The sequence below is a fragment of the Triturus cristatus genome, chromosome 10 (assembly GCF_964204655.1).
Source record: "Triturus cristatus chromosome 10, aTriCri1.1, whole genome shotgun sequence".
NCBI lineage: Eukaryota > Metazoa > Chordata > Amphibia > Caudata > Salamandridae > Triturus > Triturus cristatus.
This window is the reverse complement of record NC_140593.1, coordinates 884954259-884967981: the sequence shown is the minus strand read 5'-3', so window position 1 is coordinate 884967981 and position 13723 is coordinate 884954259. Positions and strand designations below refer to the sequence as shown.

The 13723-nt window shown below is 54.2% G+C and overlaps 1 protein-coding gene across 17 annotated transcripts in view; it reads left to right on the top strand.

Moving 5' to 3' along the window:
* The window catches only part of LOC146796177 (uncharacterized), a 1057178-nt gene that overhangs the window by 649150 nt on the left and 394305 nt on the right, over positions 1-13723 (top strand). The window lies entirely within an intron of this gene.

Genomic DNA, 13723 nt, shown 5'->3' with positions numbered 1-13723 from the left:
GACTCCGGTCTCGACGCCGCAGGTCCCCGCGGGGCCCATGCCTGGGCCCCCGTCGACGCCGGTTGACCTAACCACTCCTCCACCGGCGCCGGCGAATGAACCACCGACGCCGTCACCGGCGCCGCCGGCGCAGACGCCTACACCTCCGGTGCCGCCGACGCCTTTGGTGCCGACTCCGGACGGCGTCCAACCCCAGTTTAGCCCTATTCCGGACCCGGCGCCGCAACGGCGTCGACCGACGCCGCGTCCGGCGCCGCTTGAGACCTATCATCTCTGCAGTCCGGCTCCGATCATTCCTCCTGTTTATCAGGAATCGGACGACGGGGGCGACTGGGAGGGGTTCGAGGACCCTATGGCTGTTCAGTCGCAGCTTTCACAGGACTGGGCAGATGAACTGGGGGAGGCCAGTGGTCTGGATACCTCGCCAGACACTGGATTCACTTCTCCTCCGACTGTGGCTTCGGAGGAGGGTGCAGCATTTTCTGTGGTGCTGCGCAAGGCGGCCGCAGCCCTTGGGCTCGAGCTGCCTGCCGTGGCTGTGAGGACTAACATCCTCACTGAGGTGCTTCAAACCGCAGCAAGCTCCACTGAGCCTCTGCTGCCGTTCAATGAGGCCCTCACTGACGTTCTGCAGGGCACCTGGTCCAAGCCCTCCACAGTTCCTCCTGTGGATAGGAACGTTGCCAGGCGCCACCGCCCTGCTCCGGGCGACCCCAGTTTCCTGTCCCAACACCCCACCCCTGAGAGTCTGGTTATCCAGGCCTCTACCTCCCAATCCTCCTTCCCGACCGCTCCGCCGGACCGGGATTCCAAGAGACTCGAGCAGTTTGGCAAGAAACTGTTCTCGTCCCTTAGTTTGGGCCTCGGTCTTTGAACACCGCCTGTCTCTTGGACCGTATTCCCATTCTCTGTGGGATACGGTGGAGGACGTGCTGCCCCTGTGTCCGGAGGAGGTCCAGACACGTCTTACCCAGGCTTTGGCCGATGGGAGGGATGTAGCACGGCACGCCATACGATGTGGGCTTGACACCACGGACTCGCTGGGTCGGGCGATTTCCACCACGGTGGCGCTCGGCCGGCACGCCTGGATGCGGTCCACGTCATTTTCCGGGGATGTTCAGAACACCCTCATGGACATGCCCTTTGATGGCACTCGCCTGTTTGGTGAGAAGGCGGACAGTGCGCTGAACCGCTTTAAGGACTCCCGGGCTACGGCCAAGTCCTTGGGCCTCTCGGCTCCGCGGGCGCACACCTCCGCTTTTCGCCCCTTTCGTGGCCAAGGAAGGGGCGCCTCCTCACGTCCGCCAAGCCACCAGCCGCAGAACCAACCTGCGCGCGGTCGCGGACGTGGTTTCCGCCATGGCGGATCTGGAGGACGACGTGGTCAGCCCACATCCACCCCGGCAGCATCCGCCTCAAAGCCTTCCTAGTCCGAGCTTTCAGGCCCATTCCACGCCAGTGGGCGGCAGAGTTCGCCATCACCTGCTCCACTGGCGGTCCATTACATCGGACAGGTGGGTGCTGCAAATCGTCCGAAGGGGCTACTCCCTCCCCTTCGAGACGACCCCTCAAGCCATGCCACCGCAGCACCACCGTATCTCGGGGGATCATTTGAATCTTCTCCGCGAGGAAGTTTCGGCCCTCTTGGCCAAGGGGGCCGTCGAGCGCGTTCCGAGTCCAGAAGTAGGTCGTGGTTGTTATTCCCACTACTTTCTGGTTCCCAAGAAGGGCAAAGGGGGCCTACGCCCCATCTTGGACCTCCGGAACGTCAATGCCTTCCTCCGAAAGGAAAGGTTCAAGATGTTAACCTTGGCTCAGGTTCTAGCTGCCCTCGACCCCGGAGACTGGATGGTAGCGTTGGACTTGCAGGACGCATACTTCCATATCCCCGTCCTGCCGGCCCACCGGCGTTACCTGCGGTTCACGGTGGGCCAAGAGCACTTTCAGTTTACCGTGCTCCCCTTCGGCCTCACCAGTGCCCCTCGGGTGTTCACGAAAGTGATGGCGGTGGTCGCAGCTTATCTGCGCAGATCAGGGGTTCCAGTCTTCCCCTATCTCGACGACTGGTTGTTGAAGGCGGGCTCGCCCCAGGCAGTCGTCTCCCACCTCCAGACTACGGCGGATCTCCTGCATTTGCTGGGATTTTCCATCAACGTGCCGAAGTCACACCTGAGTCCCTCTCAGAAGCTCCTCTTCATCGGAGCAGTTCTCGATTCGGCGCAGTTCCGGGTTTATCCGCCGGAACAGCGGGTCCGGGATATACAGGCCCTGATTCCCATCTTTCGGCCTCTATCCTGGGTTTCGGTCAGGCTAGTGTTGCGGCTTCTGGGGCTGATGGCCTCCTGCATCCTACTAGTGCATCACGCCAGGCGGCGCATGCGGGCTCTGCAGTGGGACCTGAAGTTTCAGTGGGCCCAGCATCACGGCAACCTGTCCGACCATGTCTTGATCTCGGAGGGCACTGCACAACAGTTGCAGTGGTGGCTCACGGACCGCGATTGGGTCATGGGCAGGAGCCTCTCCCTTCCTCAACCGGAGCATGTCGTAGTGACGGATGCGTCCCTCCTGGGCTGGGGTGGCCATATGGGAGAGGCGGAGATCAGAGGCCTCTGGTCTCCGGCGGAGTCTCGTCTCCACATCAACCTGTTGGAGTTGAGAGCGATCCGACTTGCACTGAAAGCCTTCCTTCCCTCTGTCAGGGGCAGTGTCGTGCAGGTGTTCACGGACAACACCACCGCCATGTGGTATTGCAACAAACAGGGCGGGGTGGGGTCGTGGACCCTTTGTCAGGAGGCTCTGCGCCTCTGGACGTGGCTGGAACACCAGGGCGTCACCCTAGTGGTTCAACATCTGGCGGGCTCTCTGAACGCCAGAGCGGACGAACTCAGCCGCCGGTGCATGATGGATCACGAATGGCGTCTGAACTCCGAAGTGGCGCAAGGTCTCTTTCAGCAGTGGGGAGAGCCTTGGTTAGATCTATTCGCCACCGAAGGGAACGCGCAATGTCAGCAGTTCTGCGCGCTGGAATTTCCAAGGCGGCACTCGCTCGGCGACGCTTTTCGTCACGAGTGGAGTTGCGGTCTGTTGTACGCCTTTCCGCCTATACCACTTCTGCCCAGAGTGCTGAAGAAGATCAGGCACGACCGGGCCCGAGTCATCTTGGTGGCTCCGGATTGGGCACGAAGATACTGGTATCCCGAGCTACTCAGTATGTTGACCGATCCCCCGATACGTCTGCCCCTTCGGGAGGATCTTCTGTCGCAGCAGCAGGGGACGGTCCTCCACCCGAACCTGTCCAGCCTCCACCTCCATGCGTGGAGATTGAGCGGCGGCAGTTGATGCCATTTGACTTGCCTCCTGAAGTCTGTGATATCATTCTGGCAGCCAGGCGTCCCTCCACAAAGACGGTATACGCCTGCCGGTGGAACAAATTTGTGGCATGGTGCACAGCAAAGGCTGTGGATCCCCTTTCCGCCCCTCTTTCTGAGGTTCTCCTCTTTCTTCTTTCTCTGGCCCGGCAGGGCTCTGCCCTGGGCACCCTGAAAGGTTATCTTGCTGCCATCTCCGCCTTCTTGCGGCTTCCTGATCAGCCTTCTCTTTTCAAGTCCCCTGTGGTTACACGCTTTCTAAAAGGCATTACTCACACGTTCCCTCCTGTCCCTTTTGTAATGCCTCAGTGGGACTTGAATCTGGTCTTGACATTCCTGATGTGCGCTCCCTTCGAGCCTCTTCACAATTGTCCTCTTCGTCTTCTGACTCTTAAGACTGCTTTTCTGGTAGCCATCACCTCGGCTAGACGGGTGAGTGAGCTCCAGGCTTTATCTTCAAAGCCTCCTTTTCTCTCTGTTCATCCGGACAAGGTTGTCCTTCGGCCTCGTCCTTCCTTTCTTCCGAAAGTGGTGACTCCATTTCATCTTGGGCAGTCTGTCACCTTGCCCACCTTCTTTCCGCCTCCGCATCCTTCCAAAGAGGAAGAGAGGCTCCACCGTATGGACCCAAAACGTGCGCTCTCCTTTTATCTGGACCGCACAAAACAGTTCCGGGTGGACGACCAGCTTTTTGTTGGGTACGTGGGCGCTAAGAAGGGGAAAGCTGTGCACAAACGGACCATCTCTCGGTGGGTCGTTTTGTGTATCAAAATTTGCTATTATTTGGCAAAAAAGGACCCTCCTGTTGGGCTGCGCGCCCATTCTACTCGGGCCACAGCGGCTACTACTGCTTTGGGACGGGGAGTCCCTTTGCAGGACATCTGTCAGGCGGCGACGTGGGCTTCGTTACACACGTTTGCCAGGCATTATTGCCTTGACAGCCAAGTCCGGAGGGATGGCTTCTTTGGCCGTTCTGTCCTCCAGGACTTTCTGGTGTGATCTTGGTTCGCAGACCCACCACCGGGGATGGTATTGCTTGGGTATCTATTCTAAGGTGAGGAATCTAACTAACGTGTTTCTTTCAGATGAACAAGTTACTTACCTTCGGTAACATTAGTTAGTTAGATTCCTCACCGACCCACCCATCCTCCCCGTTCTGCGAACTGACATCTAGGGTTAAGGTTGTCCTTTTCAGGCCCCTAGATTTTATTTTTGGCACCAGTGTCGGTCTTTGCATGGCTCTGCGTTCCTGGCGCGGAAAGCTATGTACAAGAACTGACGTCAGCGCGCGAGGGCGGCATCTAAGTACTCCGACGACGTCATTCCGGCGCACGACGCCGACGACGGACGCTGAGCCGCAGACGACGCCTAGCGACACGCAAGGGGTATTGCTGACGAAAAATCTTCCGGATCCAGTCTGACGCCTGGGGATATTCTAAGGTGAGGAATCTAACTAACTAATGTTTCTTACAGATACATCGTTACCGAAGGTAAGTAACTTGTTCTTCGAGTTGCCCACAGTTTTCAGCAAGCCAATAAGGAAGCTCGTCCTTATTTTGTGGGCGCTTGCTCATCACTGAATTAATCATGACAGGACTGATAACTAAACCACCGGGACCCGGTGGTTGAGCAACAAATCCAGGTGGTCCCACCTGCATGTTGCGCGATATGAACTGTGTAACAGCTCTATGTACACGTATTAATGATGTATGTAATATGCGTAGCTCTGCGACAGTAACAGATAATTTGGATGTTGGGTATACCCAGCCAAAGCGGGCCATATGGCCCTATCCGTCGATAAGGGAGCTAAACGGACCCTCTGTCAAACGGTGAGGAAGGGCGCCATTAAACCATATGGTGTGTTGCCAAGCCCTTAACGGAACTTCAAAAGATCGACAAGGTTGATATTCCCACGGTATCGCTGTGGCAGTATATTCGTGAAAGAAATTATCAGTTCCATCCATTACCAGAAAGGTGACCCACGAGTAAAACACCTCGAAGCGATGTGCAGCATTCGCTTCAACAACAAAGGTAAAATCAGCACCGGCAATAGGGACTCCATATTGAGGCAAATAAGCTGTAACCGGAGCTCGGTTAGGATCCACTATGGCAACCGCCATAATAAAAAAAAAAGAAAATGACAACTTACAAGTGGCAGCGCAATAACAAGCTAAAGAAAGAAGACCTTTTAAAATTCAAGCTTGAAAAACCTATACATCTCAATATAGGAGGCTACCTCATCACACTGTCTCTGGAAACAGGAGCAAGGGGATTGTGGACAAGCGCAAGCACTACTCAGGAGTCTCGCAGATAAGTACCAGTCCAAACGTTGGCGGCGCCATGTTGCAGGGATTATGCACATACACAGAACTATTCGCAGGAAAACAGGACATCGTGTGTAGGGGCTGAGCCTTCCTACCACCTCAGTACCCAAATCCCAAAACCGACAAGCTCTTGTGTCTCATTCACTCTCCTACATAATCACGAAGTCTCAAATGATTAGACAACCCAGAACACAACACTCCCGACTCTCTCAGGAATCGTGGTAGCAAGAGGTACCCTTTCACTCACTCACTCGTACCGGTCCACAATAAGAATTGACTGAGTCACTGTTATTGTCCAAAATTTTTATTTTAACTATAGTGCTCTATTATGCAGTATACAAGCCACTACCAGCAGCAAAACACATAAACTTAAAAACAGTTAGCATTGTCGCAAGACCATAGATTATGAAGGGGGTTGTCATCGTATGCAGACAGTGGATAAAAGGGCTAACCACCCTCCCCTTGATTAGAAAAAGTTTTACTATATAAAAGAAGATCTCTGGGTTTTGTCAGCCGACCTCATACCTTAGTGCCTAGATGGTATTTCTACATCATAGGAATAGCACAGCTTTTCTCTCTGGAAAGGTCCCTCTCCAAGTGTCTTTAGCCAACATGCATCCCAAAAATATCAAAGCACGTGTTCCAGCAGTAGCAGCTGTATTAGCATGTTTTTTCTAGGTGTTAGGGACTGACCACAACAGAATAACAAGGGGCATTGTTTGACGACCCTGCACACTGTGTTAGACTAAACTCCGGGAACAGACAGAGAACGAGGAAAGCAGACGGTTCTCATGTGAAAGGCACAAACAGAGTGTTGCAAAATAAAGTCATGTAGTAACATGCGCAAAAGTAGCATCATGGCAGCAGAGCTCATGCTAACTTAGCAATGTCGACAATGACCCCAATGGCCATATGACACAACACACACTGCTACCCCTAGGCTGAGATCTTGCACAATTCACTCCCACTCTGACTTACATCAGTTAAGTACTGAGACATCCATTGCGCTGTCATGTTGCACTGATAAGGGTCTGTCATGATACAGTTCTCTGGTGACCTGTGCATTGCAATACTCTTTTAACTTTTAAAACATCAGCAGAGCTTCACATTGCACTGCTACCTTATTCCCTGAATGCAATGGTGTCCCATTTTCTACCAAGTCTGTCATAGCTCTTAAACATTGATTGGGCTGTTGCAGGAGTCCGTTCCAGCAAGTTCAGCTTCTGGTAAGACATTTCAGGGGTTATCTTCTGCACACCAGAAATTGACTTAACCTACAAGTTCACAACTTCTAATCCAAGAAGTACCAATTCACTATTTTACCTTTTTGAGGTTCGTGGAATTAATACTATTGATTTAAATAATAAAACAGGTTATTTCGGCCTTAATATAATCGATTGCAAATGAACTGTACCAATGCTGTCTGTCATCTGTGTAACCATGAATATGTAGAAACCACTATGCATAATGGTATGAATGAAAACCTTCAGTCCTACTCAGCCATTGAGATATTTGTGTGTTATATTAAAACAGCATATATGGAGAGTTTGAACCATACACACCCTCAACAAAAATATAAGGAAGGAGATGAAGTGTACATTTTTCCAGCTCTCCTTGCTATCTCCTCACTACCACAAAAACTGAAGAAGTGTGGATTACAGAAAGAGCATCAGTTTTGCCTCTGCCATACCTCTTACAGTCACAACAAAGATCTTTTGACAGTGTGTGGCTGTGAACATCTGAGTAGCATTTCAAAAATATAACAAGTAAAAACTTCACCTGTAATGACCATATTAATCTGAAATGCTGCTGTGCCATAGCTTGTTACCAACCTAGTCACAAAGATTTTAATGCATGTTAATGAGTCCCTTTGTTTTCCTCTCCCATTAAGCTTGTGTGTAAGTGGGATGAGATGTGGGTCAAAATAAACGTTTCAAAATGTCTATATAATATGCACCTATGCCTTGAGCACTATGGTTCAAGGTGATTTCTGAACTTAGACATTGCTACATCCTCCTTACAATACCCAACTAACCACCTGACAATGCACCTATAAGGGAATGTGATACACCTCAAGGTATAACCAGCTCTTCACCTAGTGAAACCAGCTCAACTACTCCTTAGATCATGCCCAACACAATTTTTCATTCAAGAATGCCTTAACAACTCCTACATAAACGGAAAAGTGTGCCTCAAGTGCTTCTCTACACATTCAGTCTGCACCACGATACAATCAGTCTGTAATATGTGCAGTACAAACCACATGCATGAATACATAATGACTAGGTTGTATACTACTGGAAATTGGGAGGGATCAAAGGTTACATAGTATCACAGTATGACATTGTGAGCATGGTGGCCAAGCAGGCTGCGATGGTGGAAGTGCCTTGCTGAGGCTCCACGGTGGGCGGACAATTTATCCGTTTTCCAGCGTCGTTCCTGGCGAAAACACCGAACCTCCTGCAACCGGAGCCCGCGGAGCACCTGAAGGCGTTGACCCCTTGATGCAGATGACTAGGGTCGCGGGCAAAATGGAGCCATTGAAGGTCGCGATGCGGGGAGACAAGATGGCGGTAGCCCGCGCCCTCGCCTGATATACGAGGGTCTCGGCGAGCTGAGGGTGGCGCAACCTGAGACACCACTTGTGAACCAGGGGGAACTGGGCAGTGACGACCTGCGGCACCCCGAGCACCGGCAGCGGCATTCAGCGGAGAGGGTACCGCAGACAGGCGGGCCTCACGCATCAGGCGGATCCCCGGAGCCCCCCCACCGCTCAACCCACGGCGGCCGGTGACGAGCAGGCGAACCGGACCAAGTACAGTCGGCCGAAATAGAGGTCGGGCACCACACTGGGCAACAAGAAACCGGGGGCACCGGGCTGATTCTCCCTCCCCCACCCCCCTCTCCCTCCCGGGCAGGTCGCTGGGAACCAGAGCACTGTCAGGGCCGAGGCTGCCTGACCCCCAATATGGCGCCCGGCGTGTACAACTGCTGAGCCTCCCGGGTGACAGAGCGCAGAACCAGACCGCCTGGGAGTGGACTACACGACCTCTAAAAAGGTGAGTGGTGGGGGGAACCCCCCCCCGGATGCTGCCTGATACCGGGGAGAGTGCGTGGTACCCCTCCACCACTGAGGCCCAACCTAACTGATGCCTGGCCCTAAGATGGCGGATTGAGAGACCGCTTGGCGCCCAAATCGATACTGGGCCTTCCCCAACCGGCCGGCCGCGGACAGTGCAGCACGACAAGCTCCTCTGTGACCCCACAAGCTACTGGGCCCTGCCGACTTTGCAAGTCCCCTAACCGTGCAGACTGGACTCCACAGAGAGACCCTTACAGTGCCCACCACAGAGTGCATTCAGGGAGGTAAATCCCCGGACTGGACAGTTTGTATACCCGCCTCGCCGGGCAGAGCGGATGGGGGATAGAGGTGACCCAGAATCCACATTGGAGGAGGGAAGGCCTCGCACCGTATCCGCCAGGCCCCAGCACGCAGACCCGAGAGAGACTGCACACCCCAAGAGGCATGATGGGGAAACCCAGAGCCACGCAGACCACCATGGTCCCAGAGACGGCGCAGGAGAATATGCCGCACCCCAAGACGGGGACCAAACTGGCAACGTCCATATCTGACAAGCTGGACCGCGTATTGGCAGCCATCAAACTCTCCAGGGTGTCCATGGAAGAAAGGCTTGGCAACCTGACGACCGACATCAGCCTCATTAAGGACGACCACCGCAAGCTAGCCGACAAGGTCAATGAAGGGGAAAGATCATGGCGGACTTGCAGCCAGCAGTAAAAGACCAACAGAAGACAATACGCGATGTCCTAACCCGCCTGTCCACAATGGAGGAATGAATGGTCGACCTGGAGGGACGCTCTAGACGCTGTAATATACGGGTGCTTTCACTGCCGGAAGGAAGTGAGGGGCAAGACCCGGTGGGGCACATGGAGGCGTGGGTGAAATCCTTTACCCCGGCTGCCGACCGATCGGCCTTCTTCTCTATTGAGCGCGCTCACAGAGTCCCGGCGCGAAGACCCCAGCCGGGAGCACCCCCGACCAGTGCTAGCGAAATTCCTCCACTTTAGAGACAGGGATGCGGACAAGCAGGTGATGGTCTTCCCAGATTATGCACGGACGGTGCATCAGCAGAGATCACTTTTTTCCAGGTGAAGCGGCGACTAAGGGAAAATGACATTCAATACTCTGCTCTTTCCCGCCAGACTCAGAATTATCTACGACGACTCTGCCCTATTCTTTACATGTTCGGAGGAGGCGAGGGACTGGGCGGACCTGCACTGCCCACAACTCTCCGGATCAGGAACCATGCGAGGACAGAGAAACAGAGCGCCGCGTCCCAGAAAGCGCAAACCAAACCGGGCGCAATAACGAGATCAAGATAGCACGGAGCCCTGCACTAGATTCCCCGGATCTGGAGCAAATCATGCAGGAACGCCGAGACGTCCTACGAGCCGTAACAGCATTACAGGCCTCACCGCCTTCAGACGACCTGGACAGAGCCTGTTCTCCTCGGCAGGTGAAGACGATAGCGACGATGCATCATCTAAAGGAGACTCGATTACCCTGCCCCGAGTCACCCCCCAGACAGCAGATCTCATAAGTTAGCGAACCTGCAGGGTCATATGTAGAGGACTGTCATAGGAACATTGTCCTCAGTCTCTCGTAGCACGTAAACGAGGGGTGGCCCTGTTAGCGAAGGGATGGGAGCCCCCGACACAACGGCAGTCCTCTCACGCTATTTATGTCACACTTCTGATACTGCCAAGGACCAAATGACGCACAATGATCCTTCACGGACCCGCCCAAGGATCACCCTCGCATGCACGTACCACCACCCCATAGTTGTTAATTTCTTGTGCACACTCTCTTTCCTCCAGAGCGCCAGTTTGGACGTATCGCTCCCAGCGATAGGTCCCCAGTATTGGGACTGTTTCCCGACCCCATTTTGTTGTTTACCTATCCCACTTACCCTGACCTCTTGTTACCTCCCATATACAGGGCAGGGGCGCGCACCTACAACCCACACCGCTCCACGAGCGATGTCCATAAGCTAGAGCTAGGAGTCTCCTCTCACCCAGCGGCCTGGCGCTATCAGGGCACAACCTTGTCTCCACCATGGCACACGCAGACTTCCAGTTTTTAATCCTCAATGTGCGAGGGATGCACACAGCCAGGAAACACTATGCGATATACGCGTATATTAAGCGGCAGCAGGCGCAGATCATTTCTCTCCAGGAGACCCACCTCACTAAGGAGGAATTGCGCAAACTCCAAAAGAAATGGCGCGGCTCTTTTTGCGCCCCAACCTACTCCGCCTTCGCGAGAGCTGCGCTGATCTGGATTCGGCCCGGAGTGCCCTTTCGCGAAACCGGCAGGAGGGTGGATCCCGAGGGCCGATACACACTACTAGAAGAATTGTTAGATGGGAAGCCCATCCTCGTTGGCAGCATCTATGCTCCCAATATTGATCAGTCACCTTTTTGGGGTACCCTGACGACTACCCTGGCGGGATTCACACACTGCCCATGGATACTAGGTGGAGACTGCAATTGCTCCTTGGACCTCACACTGGATAGATCCTACCCCCTCACCAAGCAATCCCCAGCCCATGGGCACTCAGCCGCATTTTGCACCTGGGCTGCCCACTGGTCCCTAGCGGATGCATGGAGACATACCCACCCTACTACCAAAATATATTCATTTCACTCGACACCTCACAACTTATGAGTCCCCCTGGACCGCTTCATGTGCACTCAGTCTCTCCTTCCACGCATCAGACATTCGGACTATTTGGGCAGGGTCATTTCCGATCACGACGCACATATTGTGTCACTTGCATGGCGACCCCCGGTACCCCCGATCCCTACTTGGCGCCTCCCCAGAGACTGCCTTATAGACCCTGTGTTCCACCGCGAACAGTCAGAACACTACTTTGTCGACAATACAGGCACTGCATCGACCAGGTCCCTAGAATGGGACGCTTTTAAAGTGGTCCTACGGGGAGCTTGCATCAGGCAAACTACAAGAGTGAAACACACACTAGAGAGGGCGGTCCAAAACGCAGAACAACAACTGGCGCAGTTATCTAAAGTGGCGGATCAGCGGGAGCTCCCCCCCACGCAACTAGCGGAGGCCAAAACCAAGTACGAGGAGGCGTGTGCCGATCTATGACGCTATAATTTTCGCACATACACCACTAGAGTCCACCAGGAAGGAAACCGCGCAGGTACCCTGCTAGCTTGGCTCATTCGTCAGGACGCGCAAACACAACTGATCACCGGCATCCGAAATGCCACGGGTGCGGTGGTCTACGCGCAGGCGGACATTTTATCGGCCTTCCATGACTACTACTCCATGCTTTACAAGGAGCCGACTCGGGACAAGGGGGAACACATTCGGAATATACTCACCACAAACACCATAGTCCAAATCACGGATGAGGAACGCACGACATTAGACGATCCACTCACACCAGAGGAGATTAAATCCGCCATTCACCACTTGGCCAAAAACAAAGCCCCGGGGCATGACGGCTTTCCGATAGAACTGTACTCCGCATTCTCCCAGCAGCTGGTCCCGCAGCTTGACGCAGTCTTTCGAGAGGCAATAGACACGGGTCTGCTCCCTCAATCGATGCCGGAATCGGTGTTGGTAACGTTCCCCAAGCCCTATCGGGACCCCCTGCTCCGAGCGTCCTATCGCCCTCCTGACTACGGATTGCAAAATCTTGGGGAGGATCCTGGCAGATAGACTCACGGAAATTCTCCCCAGACTGGTGCACACAGACCAGAGTGGATTTATACCCGGGAGGAATACCTCCCAGAATATACGTTGGCTGTTCCAGGTCCAGGATGGGGTGTGGGACAGGTTCTCACATACGGCGTGCCTAGTACTGTACCTCGAGAAGGCGTTCAACACCCTAGCGTGGCAATACCTCTTTGAGGTGCTTCGGAGGGTGGGCATAGGGCCCCAATTTATAGCATACGCCCGGCTATTGTATACTGACCTTACCACGAGGGTTCGGATAGGCCGCTATGTCTCCTCTCCCATTCCGATCATGCGCGGCACCCGCCAGGGATGCCCCTTGTCCCCGTCATCTTTGCCATCTCCATGGAGCCTCTGGCAGCACGGCTGCGGGAAGGGGGCGAGCATTGGGAAGTCGCACACATTGCGTCTCCCTTTATGTGGATGATCTCCTCATTTATGTTAGAGACATCACAGCAGACTTCACCACCCTATGGACCACGCTTGCAGAATTTGAGAAGGCTGCAGGGTTGTGGGTAAATTGGGAGAAATCCTCTATCTATCCCCTGCATCCGAATTCCCCACACAGGGAAATTCATCTGGGGGAGGCCTCACTAGCATGGAGGGGCGATGCCCCGCGCTACTTAGGTGTCAGACTCTACCATGAGCCCCGTGACCTCCTGGAGGGCACCACTACCGGGCCCTCCGAGGACTTAAGAGTCAAATCAATTTTTGGTAGACCCTACCTCTGGCTCCCATCGGGAGGGTAGCCTTATCCAAAATGATCATGTTTCCCCGGCTTCTTTACTACTTTACTAATATCCCAGTTATCCCACTGCGGACCTTCTTCCAAGAGCTCAATTCATTACTAATTTCCCTGATCTGGGGGAGGGACCGCCGCAGAGTGGCCCTGTCGGCCCTGCAGCTGCCATGCAACAAGGGCGGGATGGTTGCCCCGTCATACGAAGCCTATTTTATTGCGGCGCAGCTGCAGTGGCTATCACGCTGGACAGCGCACCGCAACCTAGGGGAAACGGTAGCACAGGACGGACCGATATCAGTCCCGGAGCTGACCCGAATGCTCTTTCCGGGTACCAAACCCAACCCGGCGCATCCGTTATTAGTCAAAACGGCCAGAACCTGTACCATGCGGATTCACCGCATGTCCAAGGGGACCCCGTTATATTCCCCGCTACTACCGCTGGCGGGACTCCCTAAAGGGCACGAATTCTACTCTATCGGATTTCGACCGTACACCTGCTCAC